Raw genomic sequence first — 11,041 nt, forward strand, 5'->3', positions numbered from 1 at the left:
TCTTTAAAAAAAAAAAAAAAAAGAAAGAAAGAAAGAAAGAAAAGAAAAGAAAAGAAAAGAAAAGAAAAGAAAAGAAAAGAAAAGAAAGAAAGAAAAGAAAAAGAAAAAGATATCCCAGAAGAAACTGAAGAAACAAAGACTTATGGCCCAGGAGTAAACTCTGCACAGAATAAATGCAAATAAAAAGAGAAAAAAAAATACAAAATCTGATTAAATTCAAAAAAAGAAATAAAAAAAGTAAATGAAAGGGGCCCCTGGGTGTCTCAGTCAGTTAAGCATATGACTCTTGAGCCTGGCTCAGGTCATGATCTCAGGGTCCTGGGATCAAGCCCCTTTGGGCTCTGTACTCACTGCGGAGCCTGCTTCTCCCTCTCCCTCTGCCCCCTCCCCGGGTGCATGCAAGCACTCTCTCTCTCTCTCTGCTCTCTCCCAAATAAATAAATTAAAAAAAATTTTTTTTAATTAAAAATAGGGATGCCTCGGTGGCTCAGTCAGTTAAACATCCGCCTTCAACTCAGGTATGATCTCGGGGTCCTGAGATCGAGTACCCAATCAGGCTCCCTGCTCAGCAGGGAGCCTGCTTCTCCCTCTGCCTGCCACTCCCCCTGCCTGTGTGCGCTCTCTGACAAATAAATAAGAAAAAATAATATTAATAAAAATAATTAATTAATTTAAAAAGTAGAAATAAAGGACAGAGGGCTGGGAGGATGCGCAAGATGAGTGAAGGGGAGTGAGAGGTACAGGCTTCTAGTTATGGAATGTGTTAAGTCACAGGGATGAAAGAGGTACAACATAGGGAATATAGTCAACTGTATTGCAATGGCCCTGTTATGATGACAGAAGGTAGCTATACTTGTAGTGAGCATTAAGTTATCAAATCATTATGTTGTACACTTGAAACTAATGTAACATTGTGCGTCAACTATACTTCAGATTGATAGATAGAGGCTACAGAGTACAATGAAGGGGGAAAAGGTGTTCAACTCAGATTTGCTATTTATTTGTTAAGTGACTTTAAGGAAGTTACTTAACCTCTCTGAGCTTGTTTACCCGTAAAATATAGCTACTAACACAATATAACTTATCTCAAGTGCTGGGGAGTGACCATAACGGTATATACCAAAGTGGGAGCACAGCGCTTTAGAATTTTTCAATGCAAATGAATGCTAAAGGAGTTTTAAAAGTAAAGAAGGGGCAAAATTGTTCTTCTACTTCTCACCATTCCACAAATGACTTTGGTATCAAGAATACTACTCTATAAGGACTATCAATATTCTACAAAGGAAAATTTAAAGTTTTCAATTGTGAACGGAAAGGTACAACAATACACATGACCTAAGACCTCCTACAGAGTTAAATACAATTTCTCAAGATATGATTTAAGAGAAAGCTTTTTAGGGGCACCTGGGTGGCTCAGTTGGTTAAGTTAAGGGTCTGCCTTCGGTTCAGGTCACGATTCCAGGGTCCCGGGATAGAGTCCTGCATAGGGCTCCCCGCTCAGCAGGGAGTCTGCTTCTCCCTCTGCCCATCCCCCTGCTTGTACTTGCTCTCCCTCTCAAAAATAAATAAATAAAAATTTAAAAAAAGAGAGAAAGCTTTTTAGACTGCTTTTTAGTACTTGATACAACAAGGGCATAATCAGAGAAGAAAAAGTTCTCGCTTTTGAATACTTTAGAGTAAAAGATGGGGCGCCTGGGTGGCACAGCGGTTAAGCGTCTGCCTTTGGCTCAGGGCGTGATTCCGGCGTTGTGGGATCGAGCCCCACATCAGGCTCCTCGGTTGGGAGCCTGCTTCTTCCTCTCCCACTCCCCCTGCTTGTGTTCCCTCTCTCGCTGGCTGTCTGTATCTCTGTCGAATGGATAAAATCTTNGGATAATTTTAAAAAAAAAAAAAAAAAAAAAAAAAAAATAGAGTAAAAGAATTGTTATTTTACTATGCCAATTACAAACTTTATCACAAGTCACATCATACATATGTGTGTATATATGTATGTGTGCATATACACACACATATTCACTCAAATTGGAACTGAGCTAAACCACTGCTTCTTTTCAAAAGGGCTTCTATATTCTAAAAATAAGAAACTTACTTCTTTCTGTTCAACTGGAATTAATCTTACAACTAAGAGAGTATGCCTCAGACTCCCATATTTTACCAGAAAAGAAAAACAGCTTGAAAAGTAATATTATAGGCAAAGTTTAATAGCCTCTTCCATCAATCTCAAACTATTTTTCTTTATTGGCGTGCAGAAATCATGAAGAGCAAATTTTTCTGAGATATTTCTATATCTGAACATTATTTCCTCTGCAAGCATTCAACAATTCTTGTTTCTATTCTTCTCTTTTCTAATTCAATTCTGTTTGGTTTCTAAGTTAAGAAGTGTGTTTCATTTGCATAAATGGTAACTATTCTGAGATACCATTCATAACTATACATTTGAATTCTCCAGAGTACCATTCACAACTTCAAATGGAACAGGAAAAAACTCATTCAACATCACTGAAATGGTGACTAAGACATGAATGATTATAATGTTATATTGTGGAGGACTGGTCAAAGGAGAGTGAAGTCCCCAAATGTTACTACTAACTTGTAATCACTTTATGAATGCCCCAAGGGACCAAGAACCATTGCCTTGACCAATCTACCTACCACAAAAAAATCTGAGCTTAGAAAAACACGCCCATTAGCTAAACATAATTTTTTTAGACTTATAAAGTACCTATGCAGGGCTTTCTTTTGATAATTTTGACAATATTTTGATAATCAAAATTTTGATTTCAAAATTTATTTTGATAATCAAAAATTATCAAAGAAGAATCCTGACAAGTCCTGGCAAGTTTTCTATAAAACCAATGCTGATTTTTCTCTAGGTGTTAAACTTTTCAGCTATGAGCTTTTCTGAGAAAATCTTTCATGTAAGGTAGTAAGAGTCTAGTAGTTCTTTACTCCACTAATCAGTGGTAGAAACTAAATTTACATAGATCTGCATAAATAATTCAGCTATCTATCTGTACTGCTCTAATATATTTAAACCAAATAAAATAAAATTTGAACAGAAAAAGAAAATAATAGGGCTATTTTAAGGCTGTCACTTCCTGGTTTCCTTCATTCTTTTCTTTAAGATTTTATTTATTTGAGAGAAAGATAGAGAGCTACCTAGGCGCCCCTAAAGATTTTATTTGTTTGTCAGAGAGAGAGAGAGAGCACACAAGCAGGGGGAGTGGCAGGCAAAGGGAGAAGCAGGCTCCCCGCTAAGCAAGGACCACAATGCAGGGCTCCATCCCAGGACCCTAGGATCACAACCTGAGCCGAAGGCAGATATTAACCAACTGAGCCACCCAGGCGCCCCTCATTTTTCTTTCTTATCCAAAAGTCATAAACAAGAGATTGTATAACTAGAAAGAAGGAATAAAAGGAGAGTGTATACCTAAGAATATTTACATTTACTTCCCTCTGTGATTCCACCACCCCTATCCTTGATATAGTAGTTCTCAACAGGGGGCAACTATGCCCCTTGGGAAACATCTCACAATATCTGGAGACATTTTTGGTTGTCAGAGCTAGTGAGAAGAGGGTACTAATGGGTACTGAGTAAAGACCAGGGATGCTGCTAAACATCCCAGAACGCGTTACAGGACAGCCCTCCACAATGACAGATTATCCCACCTAAAATGTTAATAGTGTCAAGGTTGAGAAACCTTACCCCAAGTCCTAAGAAAGTCCTACCTCTCAGAAGACACTCAATAAATGTTTGCTGATCTGAACTGAAAAGACCATGAACTGGAAGAAAAGCAAAACCTACAACAATGAATTAGAAGACAGAGGCCATGATTTAAGCATTACTAGCATCTACTAAGCCTTTATTGCGTGTTGAGCACCAGTCATAACAAAAATGAACAACTGAGTCCTGCTCTTAAGGAGCTCATGATCAGGCAGGGGGAAGAGTTTTGTAATTTGTCTAATATCAGATTTGACAATCTGATGAATATTTTAACAAAGGAGAAAACAGGGGCGCCTGGGTGGCTCAGTTAGAGTTAAGTTAAGCGTCTGCCTTTGGCTCAGGTCATGATCCAGGATCCTGGGATCAAGTCCCCATTTAGGTCGAGTCCCTGCTCAGCGGGAAGTCGGCTTCTCCCTCTCCTTTTGCCCCTCCCCCTACTCAAGAGCTCTCTCATGCATGCACTCTCTCTCAAATAAATAAAATCTAAGAAAAAAAAAAGAGAGAGAAACATACAAAGGAGTCACTCAATTTTTCCCGGGAAGCCTTCGTGGAAGAGATGACATCTTATAGCTCAGTTCAGAAAAGTAGGAAGTGCCTTATTTCACAGCTTATAAGCCTCTTTCCAAACAAAGAACCATTCATTTCTTCAGTCAACAAAAAGCTATAGGACACCAATTTTGTTCCATACATTGTGTTGTGTGTTGGAGACCCAGTCAAATTAAACCTTTCATTTTACCCCTTGGCATCACTGGTGCCCAGCAGTCCCCTTCTCTCACCTAAATCCCAAACAATTACTGCATTTATACCTATTCTCAATTAAGCAACTGTCACCCTAATCAGTCTTACTCAGTAAAACCACTACCCCAGAAATAAACAAAACTTTCAGTTGTCTGTATACACAGACTCTGTCTAATCCTGCATAAGTCACAAAATCATGGCAAAGTAACTAACTAGCAACAAACTGACTACAGGTCCAGATCTGCCAACTGTGTCGGTATCTTGGAAAGCTATTTTGCTGGGGCGCTTGGATGGCTCAGTTGGTTAAGCATCCCACTTCTGATTTCAGCTCAGGTCATGGCCTCAGGGTTGTAAGATCGAGCCCTGCATTGGGCTCTGCACTGGGCATGGAGACTGCTTAAGATTCTTTCTCTCTGGGGCACCTGGGTGGCTGAGTTGGTTAGGCGTCTGCCTTCAGCTTGGGTCATGATCTCAGGGTCCATCAGACTCCCTGCTCATTGTGGAGTCTGCTTCTCCCTCTTCCTCTGCCCAACCCGGCTCCCCNAAAAAAAAAAAAAAAAAAGGCTATTTACTGTATGAAAAAATCCGCGTCCTCTTCCACCCTACCCAGTGCATGCCAGAACCAGCAGCAAAGTAACCAACATACAGGGGCACCTGGGTGGCTCAGCTGGTTAAAGTATCTGACTCTTGGTTTCAGCTCCGGTCATGATCTCAGGACTGTGAGGACAAGCCCTGTGCACCAGGCTCCACGCTCAGCGTGGAGTCTGTTTGTTCCTCTCCCTCTGCTCCTCTCCCTCCTCCCACACTCACTCTCTCTCTCTTAAATAATAAATAAAATCTAAAAAAAAAAAAGTAACCAACATATATTTATTGAGCACTTACAATATGCTTGTATCAGTGGTTCTCAACCCTGGTTGTGTACTGACATCAGAGATCCCAACCCAGATATGAAGATGTTTTTTTTTTTTTTTTTAAGATTTTATTTATTTACTTGGGGGGGGACACAGAGAGAGGGAGAGGGAGAAGGAGACTCCCCATTGAGCAGAGAGCCCAATATGGGACTCGATCCCAGGACCCTGGGATCATGACCTGAGCGGGAAGACAGATGCTTAATCACCTGAGCCACCCAGGAGCCCACGGATATATTTTAATGGTAAGTTTTAATGCAAAACAAGTTTGATGCATTACAGAATACCAAAGAAGTACAAGACACAGTTCCTGTCTTGAAGAGCTTATCCACAGTCACAACAGAGTAACGTGGAAAAGGATGTTAGTCCACCAATTGTAGTCCTTTTGCAATACTATCAGTGTTTATAAAAGAGGAGAAACTGGGGTACTCTGGATAAGAACTGCTCCTATTGCCTAGTCCGTCGTACACCGAATCCACCTGCAACTCCTGATATGCTGTTCTATACCCCTTCTATCTCCCAGACAGTAAAAGCACCATTCTCAGGAACTATGGAGACACCCCCAGTAGGAGGATGAATTGAGGCCCACAAATCAGGAGGCTACAGGGTATCCTGAAGGCCAGAATCTCTCCAATTCATGCTGTCATGGGGCTTCTCCTTTTTTTTTTTTAAGATTTTTATTTACTTATTTGTCAGAAAGAGAGAGCGAGCAAGCAAGCACAAGCAGGGAGAGGGGCAGAAAGAGAAGCAGGCTCCTCACTGACCAAGGAGCCCGAAGCGGGACTTGATCCCAGGGTTCTGGGATCATGATCCAAGCCGAAGGCAGACGCTCAACCGAATGAGCCACCCAGGTGTCCCATGGGGCCTCTTTCAAAGAGAAGAAATAATTCTTCAACCTCCAACACCACCAGTCTACCTCACTCTATAGCTGAAGTGTCCAACAAGAGTAAAGAACAGAGTTGTGTTGTTGTTGTTTAATTTGGGCCTAGAGGACCTGGCCAGTTAGAGAAATCACCCAAATTAATAAGGCCGGTAAATTCGAATTTCTCATATAGCATACACTTAAAATAAAAATACTCTAAGTTAAATATACTTTAGTAAACTTCTTACCAAGATATTCAAATTGTGGAAGCTTCAAAAATTAAAAATTAAAAATATTGTTAAATAAACTCTACACCCAAAGTGGGGCTTGAACTCACACACCCCCAAGATGAAGCATTACATGCTCTACTGACTGAGCCAGCTAGTTCCAAAAAATAAAAACTTTTCAGTTGGTACAGGATGGAACTCTTATTCTTGGGGTTTTGAATTCAAGCCCCACATTGGGCACAGAGCTTACTTTAAAAAGAAATCTTTTTTCTGGGGCGCCTGGGTGGCACAGCGGTTAAGCGTCTGCCTTCGGCTCAGGGCGTGATCCCGGCGTTATGGGATCGAGCCCCACGTCAGGCTCTTCCACTATGAGCCTGCTTCTTCCTCTCCCACTCCTCCTGCTTGTGTTCCCTCTCTCGCTGGCTGTCTCTATCTCTGTCAAATAAATAAATAAAAAATCTTAAAAAAAAAAAAAACAAAACTTTTTTCAACCTAAATCCTACCCAGCAGTGATAACCTCATACTAAAGACCACCCTGAAGACAGCATGAGCTTTAAATTCTGCAAACATTAATCTACAGATCCTCACCTGATTAGTCTTTCTCTGAATTATAAAGAAAAAGGTATAATTCTCTTAAATGTTACACAAAAACTGGTGAGCACAAGATCCTAATAAATAACTTTTTTAAAAAGAGCTGTAGCAAAAAAAATAGTAAAAATTAATTAAAATTAAAAGTTGTGGTAGAGTGCCATTCAAAAATATAAAACAGGCAACAAGGCGGGTATTAAGAGGTAAATTTGGGTACTTAAGGACAGACGTACATAAAGAAGCACACGGATCAAAGGGTCTTCTATGCACTGCTGTGTTTAGGACCCATAGCTTTGAAATCAGCTTGGCTTACAATATTTTTCCTTGTAATTGTCCTTGTCATCATATAACTTTTATCCAAACTTATATGGACCCATGTAAGTTTTATTCATTTATCCACAATCCCTTAACTTCAATTCCAAAATCTAAAAGGCTGTAAAAACAAGTATTTCATTATTCACTTGGTGGCAAAACCCAACATGAAATGACATGAGGCTATTTATAGTATTTATTTATACCAGTTGGTGTGAACATTCTGACATTTTACTACAGAAATGGTAACGTGTTTGATTACAAGGTGCTGCCCCTGACCTCTCTGGGATGTTACGTAACACACAGTATATGTACCATATTCCTTTTCTAAAATCCCAAAAATTCTATAGTCAAAAAACATCCCAAGAACTGTTGTGGTTTTTTTTTTTTTTTTTTTTGGCCCCAAGGTACTATGGACTGGTATGCTAATTAAGACTAAATCTTACACAGAAAATATAACTAATATAGAGAATGAAGGTACATCTTCAGATACAATATATTCAATGCCTTAACAACTATTCACACATACAATCCTGTAAAACGAAGCATTAAAAAGACTTTTAACAAATGTCAAAACTCAAACACACCATTATGTGTTTTTTCAAGTGATGGTGATAATTTGCATCATCCAGTATCTAGATCAATTCTTCTTACATTGAAATTCACTAATTTAAATCACAGTTAAGACAGACCAAAAGACTGCAATTGGCATTTAAGTTTAGAAAGAACCATCCACTGGTAAATAAGAAATGTTCTATTTTTAAGAAATTTATCTCAGAGGGTTTCATATCTAAAATTATCATTCTAGGGATGCCTGGGTGGCTCAGTTGGTTAAGCCTCTGCCTTTGGCTCAGGTCATGATCCCAGGGTCCTCAGATGGAGTCCCACATCCGGCTCCCCTCCTCGCTCAGTGGGGAGCCTGCTACTCCCTCTGCCTGCAGCTCCCTCTGCTTGTGCTCTGTCTCAAATAAATATAAATAAATAAATAAATAAATAAATAAATAAATAAATAAATAAATAATAAAAGTACAATTTCTCAACTTTGAACAAATTACAATTGACTTTTTCTGTGAAAGCAGGGCTTCGGACAGTGACAACTCTTAAAGTTCAAATATTTGGACTGGAAGAAGAGTTTCACAGTTCTTTCCTTCCTTCCTTCCTCCTTCAGTTGCTGCTTCTCTGGTTTTAGAATTTCAAACAAAGAAATACATATTGGCTCAACTGCTAAGCAACGCCCTCTTTCTCAGCAACTTCCTCTTCCAATTTTCTTCCCTACCATTGACATACGAGAACAATACACACTGCCGGTCCTACTATTTTGATTAACCAAAAGCTGAGGCTTGGAAAAATTAAGGGCTACAATTTATCGTATCCAACTACTAGTCTCTGATTCCAGGTCCACAATCCTCACTCATCTAGAAGTCAGATAACAGGGAACACAAAGAAAGGAAGGAACATTATGCTTCATCAGAGGCAGGGTAAGGTTCAGACCTTTCCTTCCAGAAATCTAAAGAAATCTGAAATGGGAAATTTCTCTCATCCCAAGAAAATTTAGCCTTCTTAGGGAGGAGAAAAAGTTACTGGGCTGGCACCCTTCTGAACCAAGAGTCAAGTCTATACACCAACAGTTGGTGAACTTCACAAGCCACCCAGTCAAGAGTCAAACTGAGTTCTTTGAGGTTCTGACACACTTCAAAGTAACTTTTACAATTACAATTTAGAAATGGTCCTTTCCAACTCTCAGACTGAAGAAAGGGAATGCACTTATAATCAGCCATCCAGAGATCAAGGTCCAGGCGTCCCCATGCCAGAGGTCAATTCAAGTGTCTGGGACCAGGCCCCTCCCCCCATTTGTGACAAAGCAAACTTCTTTGAAGTGGACAATGACTTCCCCCTTGTCTGGTGATTCTCAGAGGAAACCATCTTATGGTTGGTAAGCTCTGTACCTCACCGTGTGACCTTGGACAAGTTACTTCATTTCTCTGAAACTCGGTTTCCTTATGTGTAAATTCTCAACAGCGGCTGTAAAAATTAAGTAAGACGATAAGCCTAAACAAGGGCTGGCACATAGTAGGCGCACCATAAATGCTCCCCCTCCTACTCCTAACCCTCCTGAATTCTTTCCGGCCTAAATGTCAATCATTGCCCCAAGAGGTTCCAAGGATGCTTTCCTCTCCTCTAATGCTATGGAACACCGGTGTATAAAACTTTGCCGGCTCAGAGGCTCCAGGATCCTAGAGGACCAAGACAACCGGAGTCCAACTCATCACAGTCTGGGGTCCTTCCCGAGCCTTCACGGAAGAGCCCCTTTAGCCAACTCTCCACCTTACCCTGTAGAACCATCCTGTACATATAAATACATAGACACACACACGTACGTACACACAGTTCTCTCCGCCACTCCTAGACTTAGCAGGCCAGGGATCTCAAAGAGCACAATTCCTTCATGGCCCAGAGATGGAAACTGGGGAAGAACTTGCCCAAGATCTCCGAAACCATCTGAGATCCAACTCATGTACAACTGCCTGTAAAGCCTTCGTTTCACAAATAGGGAAACTGAGGCCCAGAGAAGGCACTGACTTGCCCAAGGTCACACGGCGAGTTAGAGGCAGCGCCAGGTCAGGTTGGGGGCACTTTCGCAGCCTCACAGATTCGCGGGCCCCTCCAAGTGTCCATGGGGATCTCCAGGACACCTCCTCCCTGGGGAGGGGAGTGTAGCGTAAGTGGCCACCCCGCGCTGACCGCTAGCCTGGCCACGGCCGGTCCGCGGCAGGAGGCGAGCCACCCACTCCCCCGGGACCCAGCGAGCCTCGGGGCAGGGGGTGGGGGTGGCGGCGCGGCCGGGCCCGGCGCCTCACGGCGGGGCCCGCCCCGGGGACTTGTTGCTCACCTGGTCTCGCGCGGTCTCCCTCAGCAATAGAGGGGCCGGCCAGCCGCCCTTCTCCACACGCGGACTGTTCCCGCGGGCCGCCTCCCGGGATGCCACAGAGCCAGACCCCCCTCAGTGCGCTACGCCCCCAGCCGCGTTCACCCGGCCCGCGTCCGCCATTACGCGATTCCCCGCCCTGGGACGCGGCCACACCCCGCCAGCGGCCCTGATTGGCTCTCTGCCCCACCCTCCTGGGGCTTTCGGGCATTCCATTGGCTGAGTGGAGTGCCAGTTAAATAGATGCGCAAAAGACGTACTCAAGTGTACCGTGTGGGGAACTCCACCCGAGCTACTTCCGCAATCGGAGTAAACAGCGGGAGGGCAAACCAAGTGAAGTGGGGGTGGAGATTAAACCGAATCAACTCCTGAATTCAGGGTAGGAAAATACCACCTAAGAAAGTGTACAAACTCGTACAAAGTGTATTGAAAGATGGATTCTTCTTGGTAGAGTTCAAAGGACAAGGATTTTTGGTAGAAGGACGGGACCAAACCCATGAACTTTCTATGGACACCCCTCAAGTTGCAGATAGTTTTGTCCCTTCTCTCGGGGTCTCAGGCCCGACCGAAAGTAGGGTGGGGAGAATGAATCATAGGCTCCAGCCTACGGGTAAATGATTCTTCCGGGGCGAGGTCTGGGGTCCTGGGACTGGGAGCTGGTTCTGAAAGGCCCTGGTCAGCCGCCACGCCATTCTGCGACCTCAGACGACTTCCTGAACTTATCTGGGTCTCAGTTTGTCCTCCTGCAGGATAGGA

At 42.5% G+C, this 11,041-nt stretch overlaps 1 protein-coding gene across 1 annotated transcript in view; it reads right to left on the reverse strand.

Moving 5' to 3' along the window:
• Nucleotides 1–10,442, reverse strand: part of WASF2 (WASP family member 2) — a 74,383-nt gene extending 63,941 nt beyond the window's left edge. Inside the window, exon 1 of the mRNA XM_002913319.4 lies at nucleotides 10,250–10,442. The gene's annotated coding sequence lies outside the window, so the exon portion shown is untranslated. The remainder of the gene's footprint in view (nucleotides 1–10,249) is intronic.
• Nucleotides 10,443–11,041: the final 599 nt, after the last annotated feature.

This window comes from Ailuropoda melanoleuca, chromosome 2 (assembly GCF_002007445.2).
Source record: "Ailuropoda melanoleuca isolate Jingjing chromosome 2, ASM200744v2, whole genome shotgun sequence".
In the NCBI taxonomy this organism is placed as follows: Eukaryota; Metazoa; Chordata; class Mammalia; order Carnivora; family Ursidae; genus Ailuropoda; species Ailuropoda melanoleuca.